The following is a 23,101-nucleotide window of genomic DNA, read 5'->3' as shown; positions in this document are numbered from 1 at the left end:
ATTTCCTATGTCAAACTGTCTCCTATAATCAAGATTAGCACAAGCAAAACAGAGCAAAATGAAACCTACCACAAAGATAATTGCAGTCTATGAACCAACATCTGTTGTGGAGAAATAAGGTGTAGAGAAATTATATGAAGTAGTTTGGCTCCTCCAAAACAAGCCAACACATGCCTTGATGAACGATGACTTCTTTGTGAAGGTACACACAAGGAAAGAGTGAAAAATATGTTAAATACATAGATGAATTAATAAAACAAAAAGATGGGAGTTTTGTCTATTGCTCAGAAGCAACACGTGAGAAAGGCTTTATTTAAAAATTTAACTATGAAAAATGAACATTTAGTGGCTAGATATGGCAAACACCAAACATTACCTGAAAAAACAAAAATGAATGTACTTTAACAGAAAAGAAACAACTATATGAAGTCAACTAATTAGTTGAAGCAAAGGTCAAAACCAATAATGAATTGGAAGAAAGTATATGGGTGAGAAGATGCAACAGCTCTATCCTGACCTATCAGAAGAAGTCATTGGCTCTCAAAAATGGCAGCGAGGGAAAAGTATACGATGATATGTACATCCAAACACAATCACTCTTCAGTCAACCAACAATCATTTCTAGAATGCTTACTATGTGCTAGGCCCTAGGGAAAATGCTGATGATCTAAAGAAAGGTAGCTTCTGCCCCCAAGGAACTAATATTCTAATGGAGGGGGGGGGACTACAATCAGATAATATACAGACAGGGTAAATGGAAGTCAATCTCACAGGAAAGGCACTAAGGGAATTTGAACTGAGTCTTAAAGGAAACCAGAGAAGCTAGGAAATGGAGGGGATGAGGGACAGCATTCCAGGCATGGGAAACAGGCAGTATAAAAGGAAAGAGTCTGGAGATGGAGTGTCTGCTGAGTGTGAGGAATAAAAAGTAGTTTAATGGTGTCCCAGAGTGAATACTAGATTTGTAATCAGAAAGAAGATTGGGGTCTGAATCTTGGCTCTGCCATTTTAATGACTTTAGGCACTTAAAATAAAGTCAGGACCCGAACAAATACATAGAGAAGAAATTGTATGAAAGCTAGTCCTTGATAAAAAGGCACTGGGGGATTGATTTTCAAGACATCCCAGAGAAGGAAAAGAGGAGAAAAGAACAGATATGCTTTATTATATTAAAAGGGAGCTGAAAAGAAATCAGTAATGCCTCATCTCTACAAAATCTTTATGAAAATATATTTGTGAATACATACATATATACACATATACATATGTATATATATATATATGAAAAGATAGACATGTATATCAGGGATACCTTTGATGAAAACAGGAGAAACGAACAGGCACTCTTTGAAAATGATGGTCTTAATGGATCATTATCTCCATAGTCATACAATGATCGAATCAGAAAATTTCACAGTTGGAAGGGACTGTGGGAGCCATGTACTATAAAACACATCTAAACCAGAATCCCTGTGGCTATTTTAGTCAATCCATCAATCAGCAAGCATTTATTAAGGACTTACTATGTGCCAGGAACTATGCTAAGCACTGGGACCACAAATGCTAAAGTGAGACAGCCCTTGCTTTCAAGGAGCTTACATTCTAGTGGGGGATATAATGCAATCACTTTGCTTGAAGACTTCCAAGGGGGGAATACCAGCCACCTTGTGAGGCAATTCATTCCACTTTTGTTTTAATGGCTAGGAAGTTTTACTTTGCATCCAGCCTGGATCTGCCTTTTTGCCAATTCCACCTTGGGCCAAGCAAGACAAGTCTAAACCTTTTACTTCCTGACAGTCTTTCAAATCCTTAGAGAACCAACTTGCCTCATCCTGTTATCTGAGCTACTAAGGATCCTCAGTTCTTTTGGCAGATTGTCATATGGAAGAATTGCAGGACCGTCACAATCCTCCACCTCTTCTACCCATTCTACAGCTCAGTAGTATGCTTTCTAAAAGGTGGAACCAAAACTCAACACGATAATTTAGATGTCATAAGGGCAACGTACAACATGAGTATAATCACCATAGTCCTGGACACTATGACTCTCAATGAAACCCAAGTCTGCATTAGCTTTCATTTCTTCTTTAGCACCTAGAAGCTCTTTGGGGATAAGCATTGGATCCAGAAAAGAAAATACTGATGTTGGTTCCCCAACCTTTTAAAGTATGAAATTATCATGAAGGCAAATCAAGAAATTATTAACTGTTCTATATATATGAATGAGAAAGAGAGAGAGAAGGAGATAAAGGAGGAGGAGGAGGAGGAGGAAGAAGAGGAAGATAAGATGATGAAGGAGGAAGAAAAGACAGAAGAGGAGAAGAAAAAATAGGAAGAAGAGGAGGAGGAGGAGGAAGAGAAGACAGAGGAGAAGGAAAAGTAGGAGAAAGAGGAAGAAAAAAGATGCAGAAGGAAGAGAAGAAAGAGGAGAAAGAAAAATAGAAATAGGAGACAGCAAGGAAGAAGGGGGAGAAGGAAAGGGGGCAAAGGACAAAGAGCTTTAGCAAATGTCTAGATAATTAAAATCCACTTTTACTAATATACTGTGCCTCACTACCTGGCTTGTGATTTACTTTTCAAACTTCAATATATTCCTTTTTCTGTACAAGTGGCCTCTAGGATATATTCTGATGATAACATCATTTCCATTTCTGTCTCCATTAACTTTTCACCCAAATGCTCTCCACAACGCTTACCTATCTAGTTCTGGAATTTTTCCTATTAGAATAACCTTTTGACATTCAATGCCTCTCTGTTCTCCCTTTTATCCCACTTCTTTTCAGTAAGACATAATATTCCAGTGTCACAGATCAGTTATGGATCTTATCCCACAAGTCCCATCCCAAGTTCCAAATGTACAATGTCAAACACAACTGCCTTTTCACATTAGGCTCTCAAGTTAATTTGTTTGTTCATACTTGTATAGACATAGGTTTTATTCCTGGCTCCTTCGTTGGATTTGCTCTCCTGTGAATTTCGGTTCATCTATACTGCTATACTAGGTCTATTCTGTGGCTACTCTTTATGACACGTAGGTTTTTCCCACCCTTTCTAGTTTTATTGCCTTTGGATAGGATTCGCAGAACTCCAGACACATAACGGCCTTTTTTTTTCAGATACAAATAATGAGGTTAGAAACCTGTTATTCCTGTATTTTAAGTCCAAGGAAAGAAATCCAAACCTCCTTTTCAGACACTGCTTTCTTTAAATATTTGTTCCTTTCTCAAATCTGCCTTTCCCTTCCAAAGCCCTTAACTTCTGAGGGTAACAGCGTTGAACACACCACCCATGTTCTGGGGGTCTTGAGTTTTTTGTTTGTTTGTTTGTTTGCTTTTTGGTAAGGCAATAGGGGTTAAGTGACTTGCCCAGGGTCACACAGGGGTCTTGAGTTTCTTGACCAAGATTGATCATCTGTAGGAATGCTTTCTAGGCTCCTTGTGACACTTTCATTTGTGACTGTGGGGTACTCCAGAAGTGGGAAATGGTTTCATGGTCTGGTAGGTCTTGAGAGGTTATTTTTGTCAGTCTTGAATACATGAGCTGGAAAGGCAGAAAATTTCTCTAGTGTTACCAGGGCTACCAAAAGTTTCCTTGGTATCCCCATCGGCAGGAAGTCAGCAACTCCCACTACTCGTCTGACCCTTTCTTGATGGTATCTCCCTGCCAGCACAGCTGTGAATCTATATGCTGTCATTTCTTGGAGATCAAGCATTTTTTTTTAAATAAACAACTTCCCTCTTCAAGAGGAGACTCGAATTAGTTTCTTAGCTCCTAATTTTCAGCAGTCCTTTTTCCTCCCCTTTCTCCTCTCAGTGATATTCTTCTCCCCTTCAACCTGCTGAGAGGTCAGGATTTGTGGGATGCTTCGTTCAATCCATTTTCTTCTTCATTCTCCCATTGAAACCTTTCTTTAGTTTTATTAAAGGAACACTTAGTTCTCCCAGATAACCTAGAGAGTATAGAGGCACTCCTCAAAGCTTTTTACTGTTTCTTCTAGGAGGAAGCCCAGCCTGCAGTTTGAGCATAAATGGTAGTCATGTATCTATAGCAATAACATACACACATCACACACTCTTTGCCGGTCACTATAAAACCTGCCCTGTTCTCCATACTTGTTGTAAGTAAGACTCTTAATCCTTCTCATTTTGCTAGTAGCTGCCCTGGAGAAATGCTATTTGATTAAGAGACCCAGAGAACATGAGATCTGGCTACATTTGTTGTTTCTTGATTTTTTTTAAAGCATTTGACATGTTGGAAAAAACATAGTCTTAAAGGTTTTCGTCCAACAAGGTATCTCCTATACATATGGCAAAAACACTCAAGGCTTCTTGATACATGTGACCAAACAGGTAACTTTGTTCAATGATCCTCTGAGTACAACAAACAAAGCCTATAACAGGAAGACATACACTTTTCCAAAGGAATTCATTAGCATGATGGAGGATATTTTGTGCAAAGTATGGAGAAAAGGAAAATTCCTTGTAAATGGTAAGGTTCTCAAGACGCTCCCATTAAGCAGAATTTATTAATCTAGGGTCAGTGAACTTTTTTTTTAATATTTTGATAATTGCATTTAAAATAATTTCTTTTTTAAAACTAGGTTTTTTGATGCATTTAAAAATAATATTCTGAGGAGTAAATAGGCTTCATCAAACTGCAGAAGAGGGTCCATGATACAAAAAAGGTCAAGACTCTCTGTTAGGAAATACCATTTTGCTAATTATTTCAAGCCTGCAAACCCTGTGGGGCCTTGCCAATGAGACTGAAGATTATTTTAAAAAGATTAGGTTAACAAGAAAAAGCCAATGGATAAAGAATACCTATCACCCAGATTCTGAAACATAGTTAGAATGGTAACTTAATGAATTTGTCCATTGGTGTTTATATCTTGGATAGACGCTGTAGCTGGACAAATGAGCTAGGTCCACAATGGAATAGGAAAAGGACAGCAGCCTGAATTGCCTTTGAGAACCGGCAGAGTATTTTTAATGATACCAATCTGCTGCCTGCCACAAAAACCCATATTTTAAATCACAAATATTCTTCCAGTGACACTATAAGATATGTGCAACAAGTTATCAACAATGACCCACACAAACGGAATGGAGTAAAAGGCATTACTGAGGACATGTGTGACTAAAAAAGAGGTTTGGTCAGTCATCTATCATGAGTAGAGGATATGTGGAAGTTCCAATTGTTGTCACAGTGTTCAAGAAATATTAAAAGACTCAAAAGAAGGCCTTTACCATTTGAGTGAATCCTCTAGGAAAGATTTATAGAATGACATGGGCAACAACTACAGGGAAAGGGAAAGCATGCATATATTGTGATCCTGATCGATGGGAGAACTACCTACATAGATTAGAACCACAAACTAATCACGTGTGTAGAAGGCTAGAAATAATGGAAATACAGTTCTGCCAAAGGTCAAATTACTTCTTTCATAATACTCTCCTTTATAAGATGTATTCTAAGACAGAATTTAGCATTCAATGTCATAATCATTTTAACAAGGGGATTTATATTTAATTTTGAACTGGATTAGGCCAGCCTTGCAAATAGCTTTTGAAACTCATCCAGGCTCCAACAATTACATTTGACCTGAACAATTTGCATTGGCCTTTCTCATACTTTCCAAAGCAAAATCCTCCTAACCCTTGCAACTGCCCCTTAGACCCCAACCGTGCCAGTATCGGTTATACCTACAGTTGCACCACCAACATAAGATTCCCATTAAAACCAAATAAAAAGTAAATTGAAAGGAGAGGTAGGGCATATTCAATTTATTTTCAGGCCTCCTGCCTGATTTTCTTTGGCCCAGTGCCTGATATCCTCTGAGCCCTAGGCACATGCTTACTTTTCATGGATGAATAACTTTAGTGAGCAAAGCAGGTTACCCATCCCTCATAAAGAGTCCAGGCCAAATGGGGCTTCAATTGTTTCCCTCCAATATGACACCAGGACTGGTATATAAACATGTTTTCTGTTTGAACACCCAGAGATTCTTTTATGTCTTTCAGAAACTATTCATTTCCACCCACAAATGGTGCATATTTATAGTCAAAACAATCCTAGATTCATTCAGAGTTCCACTCTTCATTCTAGTCCCTGAAAAAATGTCTCATTTTAGTCTGTAAGGCAAAAAGAACATAATGTATTTAATATATAAAAATAGTTTTCATTACAGAATGAGTCTTCTATAGGAGCTATAGATGGCATAGTCCTAAAACTACTCTAAAATCTCTGATCCTTTTTTTGGGGGGGGAACAAAGTAGTAATATATTTTTAGAGAGAAAATGCTGTATAATTTTAAGTTGTGTTCCAGGTAAGGTACAGAAGAACCACGGGTTATTCAAAGAATAAGAACAATGTGTAATTAATTATAAAACAGCACAAAACATGGAAGTCTAATTATCCTGAGATAAATTAACAGTCTTATCCTAGGTATAAAAGATATAATTTAAAAGATTCTGTGTACCAGTATTTATTCTAATGACCAAGAATTATGTATCGCTTTAAGGTTCACAAAGCACTTGATATATTTGAGCTGCACAAAAACCCCTTAGTAAGTACTATAGGTCTTATCCGCACTTTACAGGTTAGGAAATTGACGCTCAGAGATATTAAGTGGATTTTTAGAGTGGAGAGTAGAAGATTCAGTTGTCTTCAAATATTTGAAGAGTTATCATGTGGGAAAATGGGATGATATTTGTTCTGTTTGGACTAAGAAGACAGAGCTAGGAGCAATCAGTGGAAGTCACATAGGAGCAAATTAAGTCTTGATGTCTGGAGTTAATTTTCTTAACAATTTTTTGTCTTTGTTCAGTCATTTTACAGTCATGTCCAACACTTCACAAAGGGAAGGCCTGGCACTCCATTGTGTCACCTAGCTGCCCTCTTAATAATTAGAGCTACCTATTAAATTCTGCGCGGCATTGGGCTTGGAGACTCATCTTCCTGAGACTTTAGACTCATCTTCCTGAGTCTAAATCTGGTCTCAGACACTTACTAGCTGTGTGACCCTGGGCAAGTCACTTAACTCTGTTTGCCTCCATTTCTTCATCTGTAAAATGAGCTGGAGAAGGAAATGGCAAACCACTCCAGTATATTTGCCAAGAAAACCCCAAATGGGGTCACAAAAAGTCAGACATGACTGAAAATGACTGAATAATAACAATTAAACTGTATATACCCTTTGACCTGGCATTCTCAGTACTAGGTCTATACTCCAAAGAGACTGAATAAAGAGGAAAAGGACTCATATGTACAAAAAATTTATAGCAGCTCTTTTTGTGGCAGCAAAGAAGCAGAAATCAATTTGGGCAATGGCTGAACAAGTTGTGGCATATGAATGTAATGGAATATTACTGGGCTTTAAGACATGATGAAGGGAATGGTTCCAGAAAAACCGAAGAAGACTTGTATGAGCTAAACTAAGTGAAGTGAGCTGAACCAGGAGAATAATTTATACAATAACAACATCATTGTAAGGAGAATCAACTCTGAACAACTTAGGAACTCTGATCAATATAATAACCTACCACAATTCCAAAAGACACATGATGAAACATGCTTTCCATCTCCAGAGAGAGGAGTGATGAAGTCAGAGCATAGATCAAAACCATTTTCTCCCCTTCCTCTCTCTCTCCCTTCTTTCCTTTCTTCCCTTCATTCCTTCTTTCCTTTTTTGCTCCCTTCCTTCTTCCCTCCCTTCCATACCTCTTTTCTTCCTTCCCCCTCCCTTCTTTCCACCTTTGCCCCCTTCCTTCCTCTCTCCCCTCTTTCCTTCCTTCCTTCTTTGACATGGCTAATATGGAAACTTGTTTGAGAAGACTATACATATATATATATATATATATATATATATATTTAATGGGCTTTATTTTCCTTCCCTTCTCAATGGCAGGGAGGGAGGGAAGGAGGGAGAGAATTTGGAACTAAAAATAAAATAAAATTGAATTAAAAAAAATAAGAGTTAGCCAAAAGTGCAACTGGTTACTTTGGAAGGTAATGGGTTCCCTCTCATTGGAGAATATCCAGCAGAAGTTGGGTGGCCACTTAGAGTATATGACAGAATAAGTTTATCATTTTGCACTGATAGTTAATGATATTTTTTTTGGTTTTGTTTTTATTTTTTACTTTTAGTAAAATTCTGGGGCAGTTAGTAAGTAGTACAATGGATAGAACGTGGGACTTGGAATCAGGAAGACCTGAATTCAAATATTACCTCAGACACTTACTACTGGTGTGATCACAGGCAAGTCACTTAAGCTCTGTCTTAGTTTCTCCATCTGTAAAATATGTATAATAATACCCATTACTATACCTAATAGGATTTCTATGAGGACCAAGTGAGATAGCAAATGTAAAGTTCTCTATAAATCTTAAAGTTCTGTATAAATGCTAGCTATCATTATTGTTAATAATAATTTTTGTTGTTCAGTCATTTCAGTTGTGTCTGGCTCTTCGTCACCCCATTTGGGGTCTTCTTGGCAAGGATACTGGAGTATTTTGCCATTTCCTTCTCCAGCTCATTTTACAGATGAGGAAACTGAGGCAAACATAGATAAGTGACTTGCCCAGGGTCACATAGCTAGTAAGTGTCTGCAGCCAGATTTGAACTCGGGTCTTCCCAACTCCAGGTCCAGTGTTCTCTCCACTATGCCATTTCACTGCCCCTTAATAATAGTAATAATAACTATTTATTTTGCTCTGAACTTGGAAAATGTGTAAATAGTTTAGAAGAAATCAACCAGGATGATGGCAGAGAAGCTTGGACTCTTACCAGGCTTATACTCTGGTCTATTAAATAAAGTCTGAGTCAACCTAAAAGGGTAATTTAAAGTTATTAAATGTGTAAAGGTTTATTTCACACAGGACAATGATCAGATGTTATCCATTTCTACTGGCAAAATAAGATAAAATGGGATTACGCTGTGGTAGTGGTGATTTGGATTAGGTTTAAAAAGCACTTAATGAAAGACAAAGTTATTTAACATTGGGAAAGCTATGAAACCTCCTCATAGGAGAGGTAGGATAGCGTCTTGTTTTGAGAATGTCATAGGCTGACACATAAGCTGGGCTAAACTTGATTCAGCCAGACATAACCCCCTAAAAGATATGTTGTCCAAAAGTCATAAAATTGATAGGTCTTTCAGCATCTCTCTCTTGCCCCTTTTGTATTACTTGAGTTAATTCAACACTAATTTATTAATTTAACAATATTTATTAAGTGCCAGAAGCAGCATAGCATAGCGAATAGAGAGATGGCTTTGGAGTCAGAAAGACTGGAGTTCCAGTCAAACTCTGATGTTTATTTAATTTTTCATGGTCCCAGGTAACTCTCTTCTTCTCCTCCTGTCTTTCATACTATAAGTTACAAAATAATTGCAGATCTACATACACGAAAAATAAATAACACATCAAAAAGGCACTGTGGTAAGAACAGGTCCTGTCCTCGGGGAGCTTATGTTCTATTGAAAGATGTAACATTTTCAAGAGAGAGAGAGAAGATTCGAGAAGTGACACCCCAATCTGAATCTTAAAGAAAGCTAGTGATGCTAAGAGGTAGAAGATTCCAAGAACAGAAGGATCGCTGAGTTCTTATGTTTCTTTTGAAGAGTCTCAAATGCTGGGCAATGGGGGAACAATCATATCATAGCACTAAGTAGTATAACTCAAAAGAGACAATGTTATTTTCGAATTTTTAGTTTGCAAGTACAAGGAAGCCAACCAAGGGTTGCCATTGGGAAGACAATTCATTTCTAAACTAAGGTGTGCTAGTGCTCAATCCCAAATCTCAGCTGTCTGAAGCTAATCAGAAGAACACAAGAGAGAAAGTTTTGCCTCTAGACTCTGTAACACATGCTGCTTTGCAGAGCCAAAAAAAAACAAAAAAAAAACAAACAACCAAATAAAAACGAAATTAAAAAAGGTCTGTCAGATTAATGTGAGAGCCAGCATGTAATGTTCTTGGGGTGTCCTTTACAAAGTCAGCTGCTAATTTCCCAAAACCTAACCCTTCCTGGCAGCCAATGCTGGGTCTTCGGCAGGTTACAATGATGCCTCTTCTTTTGTGAGGATTCTGGCAGCTGCTGCCTGAATGAGCTGAAGTCTATAAATAACAGAATCTTGAGACCCATTAAGTGAGGCATTAGTGATAACAAAGGCACATACAGTCCTAAAATAGTGAAATCACTGGAAGGAAGGGGGAGTGTTAGCTTGGCAATGCAGTGCCAATAATAAAAGGCAAATCTGCCCGCTGCTTAAATACAAAATGCCATTCTGGACCCATGATTACAGCCTCCATTTTTTACTTTGTCTAGCACCTGATTTTAAATTGTAAATCACTCACTTTCCATCTCAGGCAAGGAATGGTTACAGAATAAATGATAAGGTTTCACCCAATGACATGTCAGTCTTTGAAGAACTCAACATTAAAAATAAAATTGAGACATGACCAGAAGGCCTCCCTCTGAAATCATGCAATCAAATGAAATGACACAATTTGCTGAAGAGATGACTTCAACAGCATAGGCCGCACACGAGATGGTGAACAAAGCCAATTATCTTCTGACTCAGAGAAAAACACTCCATGGAATTGAACAGAGGAGTGCAGAACAAGGCTGGGGGCGGGGGGGGGAAGGAAAAGTAACTTAGAGGAAACCTTTATTTTATTTTATTTTACTTTTTGCAAAGAACATACTTTGCATTCTCAAATGGAAGAAAAGAAGCAGGGAAGCAGAATAGAAAAGAACTTGGCTGATTTTTAGGAAATCTTGGTGCTCCTTACTAGCTGTGTGACCTTGCGTAAGTCATTACATTTCTTTGGGTCTTAGTCTCCTCATCTGAAAAAAGGAGTTAAAGTAGATAATCACTGGATAGGTATTCCACAAAATGTGGCAATCCACATTATTTTCTTTTAAAAGTCTGTATACATGGTATTTTCAAATTATTAAGATGAATAAGATTTAAATATTTGGAGCTTTTCCACATCCTTATAATTTTTTTTCCTGAATAGAGTATTACCCTATTTGAAGACTGAAATGCAGCCTAGTTTGGAGTAACAGCCTGATAAAGTGGTGGATTTGGAGTTGGGAAGACACAGGTTCAAATCCCATCACTGATAATTTCTGGTTGAGTAATTATGGGTAAGTCTAGTCTCTAAGCCATAGTCCCTTCATTTGTAAAAAGGGGGAAATCATACCTACACTTCTCTCCTCAAAGGGCTGATATGACGATTAAAAGGTAAAATATTGAAAATACTTCTGAAAAGGTAAAATATTGAAAATACTATTGAAAACTCTAAAGTTCCATATAAATGTCAATTATTATTAAATATGAAATATTGATGATTCAAATCATTCTCTTGCTTGATAGAGATAAATATCACATACTGTACAAGCCAGCGTATACCACTGATTTCTGTTTTTCTAAGTATATCTACTATATGAAAGAAAAACAACCAAATGGAAGTGCCATATAACCCATGTCTCAAATTGTAAATGCATTATTGAAAAAAACCAACTCAGGAGTAAAAATAGCATTGGTTCCATTAAAATAACTGCACTTCCACTCTAAGTAGTCTCCGTCAATCAGAATGCCATTTGTGATTACTTTAGATTCATAGACTTTTAGTATTAAAAAGGGCTCATTTGGTCAACCTGCCACCAAATGCAGCGGGATGAGATGAGATCCTTTCTTTGCTTCAACGTCGCCAATGATGGTGAACTCACTTCTTTAAAGGCAGTTCATTCAATTTGAGGGCAGTTTTAAAGTATCTGAAAGTCCTTCCTTGTGGCAAGACAGAATCTAAGAGCTGAGAGAACTAAATTCATCCCTCTCCTCCCTCCAAGGTCAATGAGAAAATCTGGGCAAATGGTCTAATATCACTTTTCTATCAGGACAACAGGGATTCCAGGGCTTCACAGCTACCTGAGCCACACACTGGAGTCTGTGAAATTAAATGAAGATGAATCTGTCAAGAGCCAGCCACCCTCCAATGGATAAAAACTCTTTGTTTTTGAAATTGACAATCCTCACACAACAACCAAGCCTAAAAAAGTATTGTAGGCAGCAAAGGAGACATCTGGGGTATACATAGAGGCTCAAACACCCTGATAAAGCTGCAGGCAGAGGGAACTGAAACAGTGCAGCTGGCAATCCTGCAAGGATAAAGGGAATAGCTCTTTTGGAACAAAGGCATCAACACTTGACATTAAGCCTCTAAGGCAGGGTTGTCAATGGTGTGAAGTCCTGGAGCCAATAGTACCGACCACCCCCAAAAGAACAGTTTTTGCATGTGTACCCTGTGGAGCTGTGTATTGGTTACATATCACCCTTTTCAAGCCATCCATGCTAGCAACAGCAGCTTCTTCTCACGTTGAGAAAAACCTGCCACAGACAAATCTCTGACTGGTGCCATTTTGTCCTGGAGCTTCTCATTATGTGTTCATTTTATACTCTGACCTAGCCATAGAAAACACATTAGAAGATGAGGTGGGATGTTCTAATTGCAGAGGGTGAATAACTGGCCCTCAAATAACTGGGGAACTTTGGTAAATGAGTTATCCATGTTCCAAAACACCCCACGTACTGCTACTTAATCAGCAGAAATCTGCCTGAACCCAAACACGAAACAGAGCGCAACCAGCGTAAACTAGTGGCACATCATAATTAACTTATGTACTGAGAGGGTCACAAAGAGCATATCGAGTTACCCTTTCAACTAATGTGCTCTTAATGATGTCCCTGAAGCACTCTGCATAAAGTATCTCACCCCCAGCTAAGCACAGGCTAACCAACATTGGTAATGTATGCCTCTCTGATCATAATTCAGGCCAAGATGTCTTCTTACTTTGTAGCTGACCACAGTACTCAAGGGCATTGTTCTGCAATCCCAAGCACTCACACACCAAACTGGGATACTGGTTGTGCTTGCAGAATCTACCTGTTCCTCAAATTCACTTCAGGAAAAAATTCCATGTTTTGTTACTTTTATACAATTTACAAAAAAGTTACCGAGGGGGGAAAATAGGGAAGAAATTGACCTTAAAGAAGCAAAGACGTGAAAGGGAAAAGAAAAAAAACAAAACCTGGCCCAGGGTGCTACATATCATTTTAGGTTGGCTTGGAGTGATAATATTTATTTATGGTTTTATTATTTATATAAAAAGAAATTATGCTGAATGTGTTTTCTGGGAATTACAGTTTGTTGCTGTTGCTATGATGGTTTGTTATTTTCACAGCTAGATGGTTTAAACCTAGCCAAAACAAATATTTTAGAAGAATTCCCACTAGCATTAGCACATTTTTCCCCCTTCTGGTCTTACTTGGGGGAAAAATGTCTTTTGTTCTTTGAGTCCACTGACCTTCTCATTCTTGAGCAACATTTACTTCAAGGCTTATTATGAAATAATTCCTACTCAGAAATAATGAATCAGCAACTAGGAGGTAGTTAAGAATGTGCATAGCATTTAAGAACTAGAGGGGTTTTTACTTATAAATATATAGCAGATTATGACTTATTATGCCTATTATCTTTAAGATAATAATTTCATTTATAACAATAGTGAATAGTTATTATTAATAATAGTGCATAATTACCATTAATAAAAATAACTTACGTGTATATAGTTTAGTAAATATTAAGGCCAGGGGCAGCTAGGTGGCACAGTGAATAGAACTCTGGCCTTGGAGTCAGGAGGGCCTGAATTCAAATCCGGACTCAAACACTTAACACTTACTAGCTGTGTGACCCTGGGCAAGTCACTTAACCATGATCGCCTCATCAAAAAGCAAAAAAAAAAAAATTAAGGACAAATCCATGTCTTCTGATTGGTAGTCTTGTGGGGTTTTTGAATTATTCATGTTATTGATTTACTTTTTAAATTTTCAGCTACAAATTCTCTACCTCTCTTCACCCATCTGAGAAGAAAAGCCAACAAATAGAATACCCCTTATATATAACACATTAGCCATACTGCCAAAAAAAAAAGGCAAGAAAAATAAAGAAGAAAAAATATGCTTCAATTAGTACTTGGAATCCATCAGTTCTCTACTAGAGGTAGATAACATTTTTCATTATTAGTCCTTTGAAATTTTGGTTGGTCATTGTGTTGATCAGAGTTGCTAAGTCTTCCACAGGTAATTATTAATTCAACATTGATGTTACTGTGTATATTATTTTCCTGATTCTGCTTATTTTACTTCTCATCTGTTCATACAAGTCTTCCCAGGTTTTTCTGAAACCTTCTCCTTCATCATTTTTTTACAGCATTATAGTATTCTATCACAATCATATGCCATAATTTATTCAGCATTTCCCAAATTGATGGGCATTTCCTCAGTGTCCAATTCTTTGCCACCACAAAAAGAGCTGCTATAAATGTTTGTACATATAGGTCCTTTTTGTTTTCTGGGATACAGACCTAGAAGTTGTATTGACGGGTTAAAGGGTATGCAGAGTTTTATAGCCATTTGGGCATAATTACAGATTATTCTCCAGAATGGTTGGATCAGTTCACAACTCCACGAACAATGCATTCATGTACTTATTTTTCCATATCCCCTCCAGCATGTCATTTTCCTTTTTTGTCACATTAGCCAATCTGATGGGTGTGAGGTGGTACCTCAGAGTTGTTTTAATTTGTATTTCTCTAACTACTGGTGGTTTTGAATATTTTTTTCATGACAATTGATAGCTTTGATTTCTTCTTTTGAAAGCTGCCTTTTTACGTCTTTTGCCCATTTATGAATTGAGGGACGGCTTTTTATTTTTATAAATTTGGCTCAGTTCCATGTATATAATCTCATGTTTAATCACTGATCATAGTATCTTAGATTTAGAGCTAAAGGAGATGTTAGAAGTCATCAAGTCCAATCCCCTCCCATTTTAGAGATGAGGAAACTGAGGCTTAGAGAGGTTAGATGACTTACTCAGGGTCACAAGCCAACAACGAAGGTAGAATGTGAGGTCTCCTTGACCTCAATTGCAGCACTCTATCTTCTATGTCACCTACCTACTTCTAGTCCACTGTACTATGTAGTTACTCATAAAAAGGAAAACATTTAAAGAAACTGCATAGCATAATAGATAGAGATCTCAGATTAGGGAGACCTGACACTTACTGGCTGTGTAACCCTGGGCAAATAACTTAACCTTCCAAGGCTCTCGGCAACTCTCCAAGACTAAAAGTTGCAGAGAATTTGTCAACCTACACTGGAAGAAGGCCGTTGTTCATCTGAGCATTCCCTGTGCCATTGACATCACAGGTCTAGTACCAATCCCAACTCACATTTATATAGTCATTTAAAGTTTAGAAAATCATTCTTCTCCTACCACTCATGTAAGCCAAATAATCTCTCTAAATATTATTTTCTGCATTGTGTAGATTTTACAAAGAGGTTAAATGACTTATCAAGTATACAAATGGACATAACTATCATACTCCAGCAACTATACTTAGACACACGTGTAAATATTGGTATGCCCAAGGAAAAGTCTTATAATGCTAATGCTACTCATTGATCAGTCTCATGGCACACACTCACACAAATTCACTCACTCATTTTTTATAGTAATTTATTTAAATAGTCCATCCTTTGTTTGAGAATGCAGAAACAGACCAAGTGAGGTGCCTGGGAACAGCACTGGGGCATTGATGGGGCATATGGGGACATAAAAACTAATTTACTGGGAAAGGCAGCCAGAAACAAGGCTTCCTTTGAGTTTCCTGGGGATCTGTGTTGTGAAATCAAGAGATTCCAAGAGCCTGGGTACAGGTCACATAGAAAAGGAGAGATAACTAAAATAAGCCTTTTCTTACATTCAGACAAAGAGATGCACATCTAACTTGTTGTCTGGGCATAGTCTCCTATACCCTAGACATGAGCCCTTCACAATGGACACCAGGATATATTAGATCAGGGATTCTTCTTCTTCTTTTTTTTTGGTGAGGCAATTGCCCAGGGTCACACAGCTAGTAAGTGTCAAGTGTCTGAGACTGGATTTGAACTCAGGTCCTCCTGACTACAGGGTCAGAGATGTATCCGCTGTGTCACCTAGCTGCCCCAAGATCAGGGATTCTTAACTTCGGGTCCACGAGCTTAAAAAAATATTTTGAACTTTATTTCAATATTTTTTCTCTGTATTCCCATATATTTCATTTTTATACATTTAAAAACATTATTCTGAGTTCATAGACTTCAACAGACTGACAAATGCATCCATGACATACACATATAAAAGATTAAGAATATCTGTATTAGAGAGAGGTGGATATATGGGATACACAGATAAACAAGCATTTATTAAATGCTTTCTTTGTGCTAGCATTGTCCTAGAAGCATAGGTTAACTCAGGGAAAGATTTTCTCAGAATAAGACTTATTCCAGAGGTTCTCCTATGACCCAGGACTGACTCCAAGGCCAGAGGAGTAGATGGTTTCATTCTCTGGCACCTCTAATTTGCCTGATGCTAGCTATTTAGGAGCATTCTGGTTCCACTTGCACTCTCTGGATTCTTCCATCTGTAGTTGGTTAGTTCATTTGGTTAGAGGGCAGTTAAGGAGGATTAAGTCAAGTATTTGACCCCCATTTAAGCCAGTTAGCTTTGTGATTTTCTACAGCTACCCTCTGTAGTTAACTATCCAGCTGTCTAGAAAATGTTTGCTGTTGGTCACAGCGGGACCAGACGAGAGTTGGTGGATAAGGCCGCACAAATCCATTACTAGAAAAACAATGCAAAACAACTTTCTTGTAAATATTGTGTGCGTCTTACCTGAACCTACAATTGGATTGCTTTTGGCTAAGTGTAAGCTGGCAAAAAAGATCTAGAATGTTTCTGCCAGAAAATGATCCTGCCTCCAGCTGACGCTTAGCATGAAGCATACCACCCTAATCTGAAGCAACAAAGTTCTCCCTCTCCACTCTTCTTTGAGTGAACCTCTCTGCGTTTAACACAATGCTCCTAAACTCACACAAAGTTTTCTTGCTTAGTCCTTGCATCAGATATTTATTTCACTGATTGGTAAATTTCTAGTTATGATCGTTGAAAGGTTTTACTACTTGCTGATACTGACATTGTGTTCAGACTGCACCATCTCTATTCCATCAAGGTTTGTTCACTCACTCCTTTAACTGAGATTCACAATGTTAGCCTTATCTCTAGTGCTGCTAACCCTTCCCTCAATGCCAAAAGGTGCCACAGAACACAAGGCATTTTTGGAAAGGGAAAGATAATGAGACTATAGAGTCAACTTGTGAACTAAGGGACATCAAAATGGATCATAGGATTTAGAACCAGAAAGAAGCTGAGAGATCAAGTAATCCAACCCCCTCATTTTACTGAAAAGGATAATAAAGTCCAGAAAGAAGAGATGTGTCCTAGGTAATAAATGTAAGAGCCAAGGTCTTTTGACTCCAACTCCAGTGTCTTTACAGAAAATAATTCCAGAAAGGTTCATAGTTCCATATCAATATATCTTTTGGATATCAAAACCTGGAATATGGTATTCTGCTGTCTCAGTATAGGCAGGCTTCTACTTATTAAGACTTGGCTTACAAATGACTAGTGCTACTATCTCCTCTCCTTCCTGCCCTTGGAATCCTTGGTTACTACCCAAGAGGCTAGAACCATTGCTGCTCTCCTAGGTACTGAATCTACTGATACTTGGTGGAGCCAGAGCTCAAAATTCCATCTATATAGATACCACCTTCCCACCTACTTAGCCCCAGCTTCCAGAGTTCCTATATCTCCTCCACTTCCCTAAGAACTATGACATTCCTAATTATGAGATCCCTCATTGAAAGATATTCCTCCTAGCCCTACCTTCCTCTGATTCTGAAATGCTATAGTTCTTTGTGTTCCTAGAATCCTCGGTTAGAACTTGGAATGCATTTTTTTCCCATTGAAACAATGATATAAACAATAATTAGTCCTACAGCATTAATACTATATCTTTATTTATATTTATATATAATTAATATATCTTAATGCATAGTTATCTTATATATGTATATAATAGTATAGCTTTATGCTTGTTTGCATACACATATATGTGTATATATGTATGTGTACATATACATATATATGTGTGTGTGTGTGTGTGTGTGTGTATACATATATATGAGAAAGATTTGTGATTTCACTAGTGTGGAGGAACTGGCGTGAGAACGCCATCTACCAACCCAGATGGCAACCCGTTTGTGCCTTCTTGAGGCACCTAATTGTTAAGTGATTTGTCCAGTGTCACACATCTAGTAAAGCATCAGATTTGGATGCTAAATCAGGTCTTTTTCTGACTTCTGGGTCTCTATTCATTATGAAAGCTGCCTCTATCATTTAAGCTCATTAAGGGCAGCATCTGCTTTATTTTTTTGTCATAGTCTCCCCAACACTTAGTATAGTGCTTACCACACTGAAGCGTTTAGTAAATGTTTGATGACTGAATAAATTCATGAATGGGTTAACAAAGAGTTTTCTGCAAACCCATAGTCCTGAAAATCATTCCTGAAAAGAAGGGAAATTCTCTCATCTCTTTTCTCATCTCTATTTTCGGCACTAAGCTTGATCATTCTAATTATAGTGCTTAGTCTCATTTTTTGTTGTTGTGTTCTTTCCATTTATGTTATTATGGTCTTTGTGTATATTGCTTTCTTGGTTCTTCATATTGGGTCAGTTCATGTAAGTTTTCCATGCTTCTCTAATTTTTTTTTTTTGTTATTTCTCATGGCACAATCATATCCCATTGTATTTGTGCACTACAATTTGGTTATCTGTTACCCAACCTACGAGCATCTACTTCAATTTGGATATTTTTACTCCATTACAGGTCAGCATTGGAAGTAGAGCAATAGAACTGGGCCAAGTAAGGAGCAACATACCCCAGGCCCTTCTACTTCATATCCCCATAAGACAATGCAGAGATTTGCATGGGTAAGGTAAGGAGCTTCATATAGATGAGATTCCACTGTGCCTGGATTTGTTTTTTTTTTACATCAAAATAAACATCCCATTTCTATTAGGCACTTACCTATGTGCAAATTTTTCCCCCTATTCACTGTATTAAATGTTTCAACTCTGATAGCTGATTGAGTGGCTTCACTCTCACCTTGCCTCTCCTATGAAAGGTACGTAAGGAAATTTGGCTGCCTCATTTGCATATCACAGGAAAGTTCTTGTTCCATGTTTCCTGAACTATACTTTTTGATCTTTTTCATTTTGATCCTTATATCAAAAGTTGCATAGGGCACTAATAGAAAAGGCATTTTGCTGGTTGGGGAAAGTAGGACTTTACAAGTCAGCTACTGGCCTAGTGGAAAAAGCATTAGTTTAAAGTTAGAAGAATCTATGTTCTAGTCCAGGCTCTGACACTCAGTAGATGTTTGGCTCCTGATTCAACAATTCATACCTTCTCACCAAAGTTACCTAATCTGTAAAATCTGCAGCTGGGCGGTGAGGTGGCACAGTGGATAGATTATAGATTGCTGGACCGGGAGTCAGGAAGACCTGAGCTCAAATCCAGTATCAAAGTCTTTCTAGCTATGTGACCCTGGACAAGTCATTTCACCCTGTTTGCCTCCGTTTCCTCATCTTGTCAAGTAAGCTGGAAAAGGAAATAGCAAACCACTCTAGTATCTTTGCCAAGAAAACCCTAAATGGGGTCACAAGGAGTCAGACATGACTGAAACAACTGAACAGCAACACCACCAACAATATTTGCAGTCCTTAACCCCTCTCTCACAGGGTTGTTGTGAGGAAAGTGCTTTGTAACCCTTAAAACTCTAAGTGAGTTTGAGCTGATAGCAATCTTTATCTCCAATCCAATAAGTATTGATTAGGTTGCATCCAAGATACTCTGCTAGGTGCTAGAGATTCAAATAATAGCAGCAGCAGCAACAACAAAAATGGTTCCTGCCTTCATGAAGCTTACATTCTACCTAATCTAAATACTCCTAACAAAATGGATAGACACTTCAGAAGCCTACCAACAACCTGGCCTTTCTATCCACTCTATATGTTTGATTGCTCCTATATGTGTGGCTTCAACTAACTAGAATATGAGCTCCTTGAGGGCAGGGACTGACTGTCTCATTTTTCAGTTTTGTACCTCCAGCACTAAAGACAATGTTGGTATATAGTCAATACTAACTAAAAGTTATTTTAATTAGTTAATTAATTGATTCACCCTGGCACTTAAAAAAAAAACACTCTACCCATACCCCCAAACCAACTACCTCCAACTGCCAAAAAAACTTTCATATCAAGCATAAGTGGATCATTATACATTCTGTTGCCTTCATTTTCTCCAAAAGCATTTGGTTTGATTGTTAAAACATCTTAAATAATTAAAATTCTGGCAAATTCATGAAATATGGTTTGAAAGAAGAAAGAAGTTACATTTTAAAAAAGTGAGGCAGAGAGTTAAATGGTTTAAGGGAGAGAGGGTGGTGGGAAGTTCTGTAACTGAACTTCAAGTATGATGGGAATACCACCAGCTACATGATTAATTAGGGTCGAAAGACTTGCTATAGTCCAGTAGATCAAACAGGGCAGTGAAGGTTTCTAGCCTAATCGTGACTTATTAATCTAGCACACTAAATTCAGGGTAATGGCTAGCAGTGGCAGGGATCTTATTGTGATGAATTCTGCCATTAGATGACATTATCAGGAACATTAGAAAGATAGGGAGGATATGTGAGGAAGGGCAGAAAATTCAAGGGAACTGTGAATTAATATAGAAAATGAGCTGCAGGATAAAACAGTAGATGCAGTCATATTCTTCCCATAAAAGCATGTTGAGTTCAAATGACTTCCTTATAGGCACACAAGGAGCCATGCTGAGTTGAACTGCTGAAGTCTGTTTATGAGTAGGAAGGGTGACATGCAGAACTACATCAATGCAATGTAATGGCTGGAAATTCACATATGAAATTGAAGAAACTTGAGGAAACTTCCTAACGACAATGTGATCATAGTGTTGCCCTATGGAATTACATATTCTCATTTTTCTCTTTCTCTCGCAATCTTATGACTGCGTATGCTTGAAACCAAAACAATGAAAATACATTTACGCTACCATATAAGCGACAGAGACTCGACAGGGGGAATCAAAAATAATTAGAATTGTTTAAAGATTAAAAACAATAGAACCCCTGAGGACCATACACTATAATGAGAGGAATGAGAAATGAAGGTACACAAATACAGGTGATAAAAGGCAGAATGTGATCAGGGTAAGTTAATGATGCTGACAAAGTGGTCTATGTAAATTTAAGATGAGGGAGATCATTGATAGCTGAGAAACTTAGGAAAGGCTCTCTGGAGGAAGGAGGAACCAAGAGAAACCCTGAAGTAACAGAAGGGTTTCAGGAGTGGAGACAGTAGTTCTAACGAAAGGTTTGGTTGGAGAAAGGAGTAGTTAAAAAATGAAATAGTGGGATAATTGGAAGATTCAGGTTCCTCAAGTTATCTTTCTCCCCTTCTCTTCCTTTCTCCCTTTCCCACCTCCCATTATTTATATACCCACTTGTACTCAGGGTTGGACATCTTCTGTAACAGTAGCAAATATCTCTGGCAAGTACATTTCACCCTCTTTTATGTTTTTCAATAAAATTATTAATAAACGGAGGTTTATCAAAGTTCTGTGTTGTGTCTATCAAGGAATCTTATATGATCTTACCATATGAATGTGAGATATCTTCTCATGAGGGAATGTCTAAAGCTTTACTATGCTCTGCCAAATTAAATTCCTTTTTGTAAACAAGAAACAAGGAACACATCTTACGTTGTTTTTGCCTTTTAGTCAATGTTGTGACTGTAAAGATATGATTCAGGACTGAAATTAAATTGTATTTTCTTCTCGTATTTTCATAAAATATCCTTAATATACGTGTAGATAATAGAAAGTGAATATACAGGTTAGGTCAGAAGTTATTGATGAATTCTTAATAGCCTTTCTGGGTACTATTAAAAAGCTATTTTCTATAGGGAGAGGATTCAAGTTGTTCTGTTTGCATATGACATTTCACAGATCTCATCAAACTCTAGAACACCTTAGTATTTGTCAAATAAAATTTAAAGTCAGAAGAATGTGGCCTAAAAATGTGGCCTAAAAATCCGCATGAAGTAAAACAAATGGAATAATCTTACTGTTTTTAGTGTGATATACAATTGGATAGGCAATGCAATGAGCCAGGAGATAGACAGATAGATAAACAGACAGACACAGTCAGACATATCTTGTAGAAGCACTATGAATGGATAATTGAATTGGGCTCAGAACTGAATAGGAGGAAGAGAAGAAGTTGCATTGTATATGGGTAACTGCATAATACTTGGTGCTGAACTAGAAAACTTATCTTTTAAACACATTCTTTCAGGAAAGCTATATAGTTGTGAATCATGGAAGACCACAATCTGAAGAATCAAAATGGAAGCTCAGCTAAAGGGCAATGTAGAGATGAATGATGGGCATAGTGATGGGGCTAATTACAAATAATAATTTATATGCAAAAACTGGTATACAATCATCCAAGATATATACGACCAGAAAAGTAAGAAAGCTAGTCATAATGCAAGAACAAGAGATAACTGATGAAAAACTTGCATGCTGTAGAGTAGAGAAAGGCCCTCAGTATGTTGGATGGACACTTAAAGAAGGTTTGTGGGTCACATGGACAAGTATCACACAAGATAAGAAGACATTGATGAGTTGCCACTTGTACCACTGGAAGTATTAATCATATTGATCAGGTTCCAAATCCACTGAAATATATAAAGTAATGATGTAGAGAAACTAAAACAAAGTTAGTATGAAGGCCTTTATTTATTATAATACTTATTAGTCCATTGACATAATTAATAGCATATTAAATATTATATATTTTATAATAAAGGCAATATTTGATAGTTCACATTTATGCAGCACCAAAAGGCTTGCAAAGTGCTTCAAATTACATCATTTGATATTCAGAGCAACCCTGTAAGGTATTGTGCTTTTGTCTTTATTTTACAGAGAGGGAAACTGAGGCTCAGAGAGATTAAATTACTTGGCCATGGCTATAAAGTTCTAATCCAAAGTCTTCCTAACTCCAAGTC

The 23,101-nt window shown here is 37.5% G+C and overlaps 1 protein-coding gene across 7 annotated transcripts in view; it reads right to left on the bottom strand.

Annotated features, from left to right (window-relative positions):
• Nucleotides 1-23,101, bottom strand: part of ENOX1 (ecto-NOX disulfide-thiol exchanger 1) — a 548,229-nt gene that overhangs the window by 257,038 nt on the left and 268,090 nt on the right. The window contains exon 1 of one of the 7 annotated variants that reach the window (XM_027873692.1): nucleotides 70-141. The exons of the other annotated variants lie outside the window; for them this stretch is intronic. The gene's annotated coding sequence lies outside the window, so the exon portion shown is untranslated. Of the gene's footprint in view, nucleotides 1-69; nucleotides 142-23,101 lie in introns of those variants that run through there. 7 annotated transcript variants of the gene reach the window in all.

This window comes from Vombatus ursinus, unplaced genomic scaffold (genome assembly GCF_900497805.2).
Source record: "Vombatus ursinus unplaced genomic scaffold, bare-nosed wombat genome assembly UNPS02014802.1, whole genome shotgun sequence".
Taxonomy (NCBI): domain Eukaryota; kingdom Metazoa; phylum Chordata; class Mammalia; order Diprotodontia; family Vombatidae; genus Vombatus; species Vombatus ursinus.
Note: the sequence above shows the minus strand (reverse complement) of the source record. Positions and strands in the feature narration are given on the sequence as shown.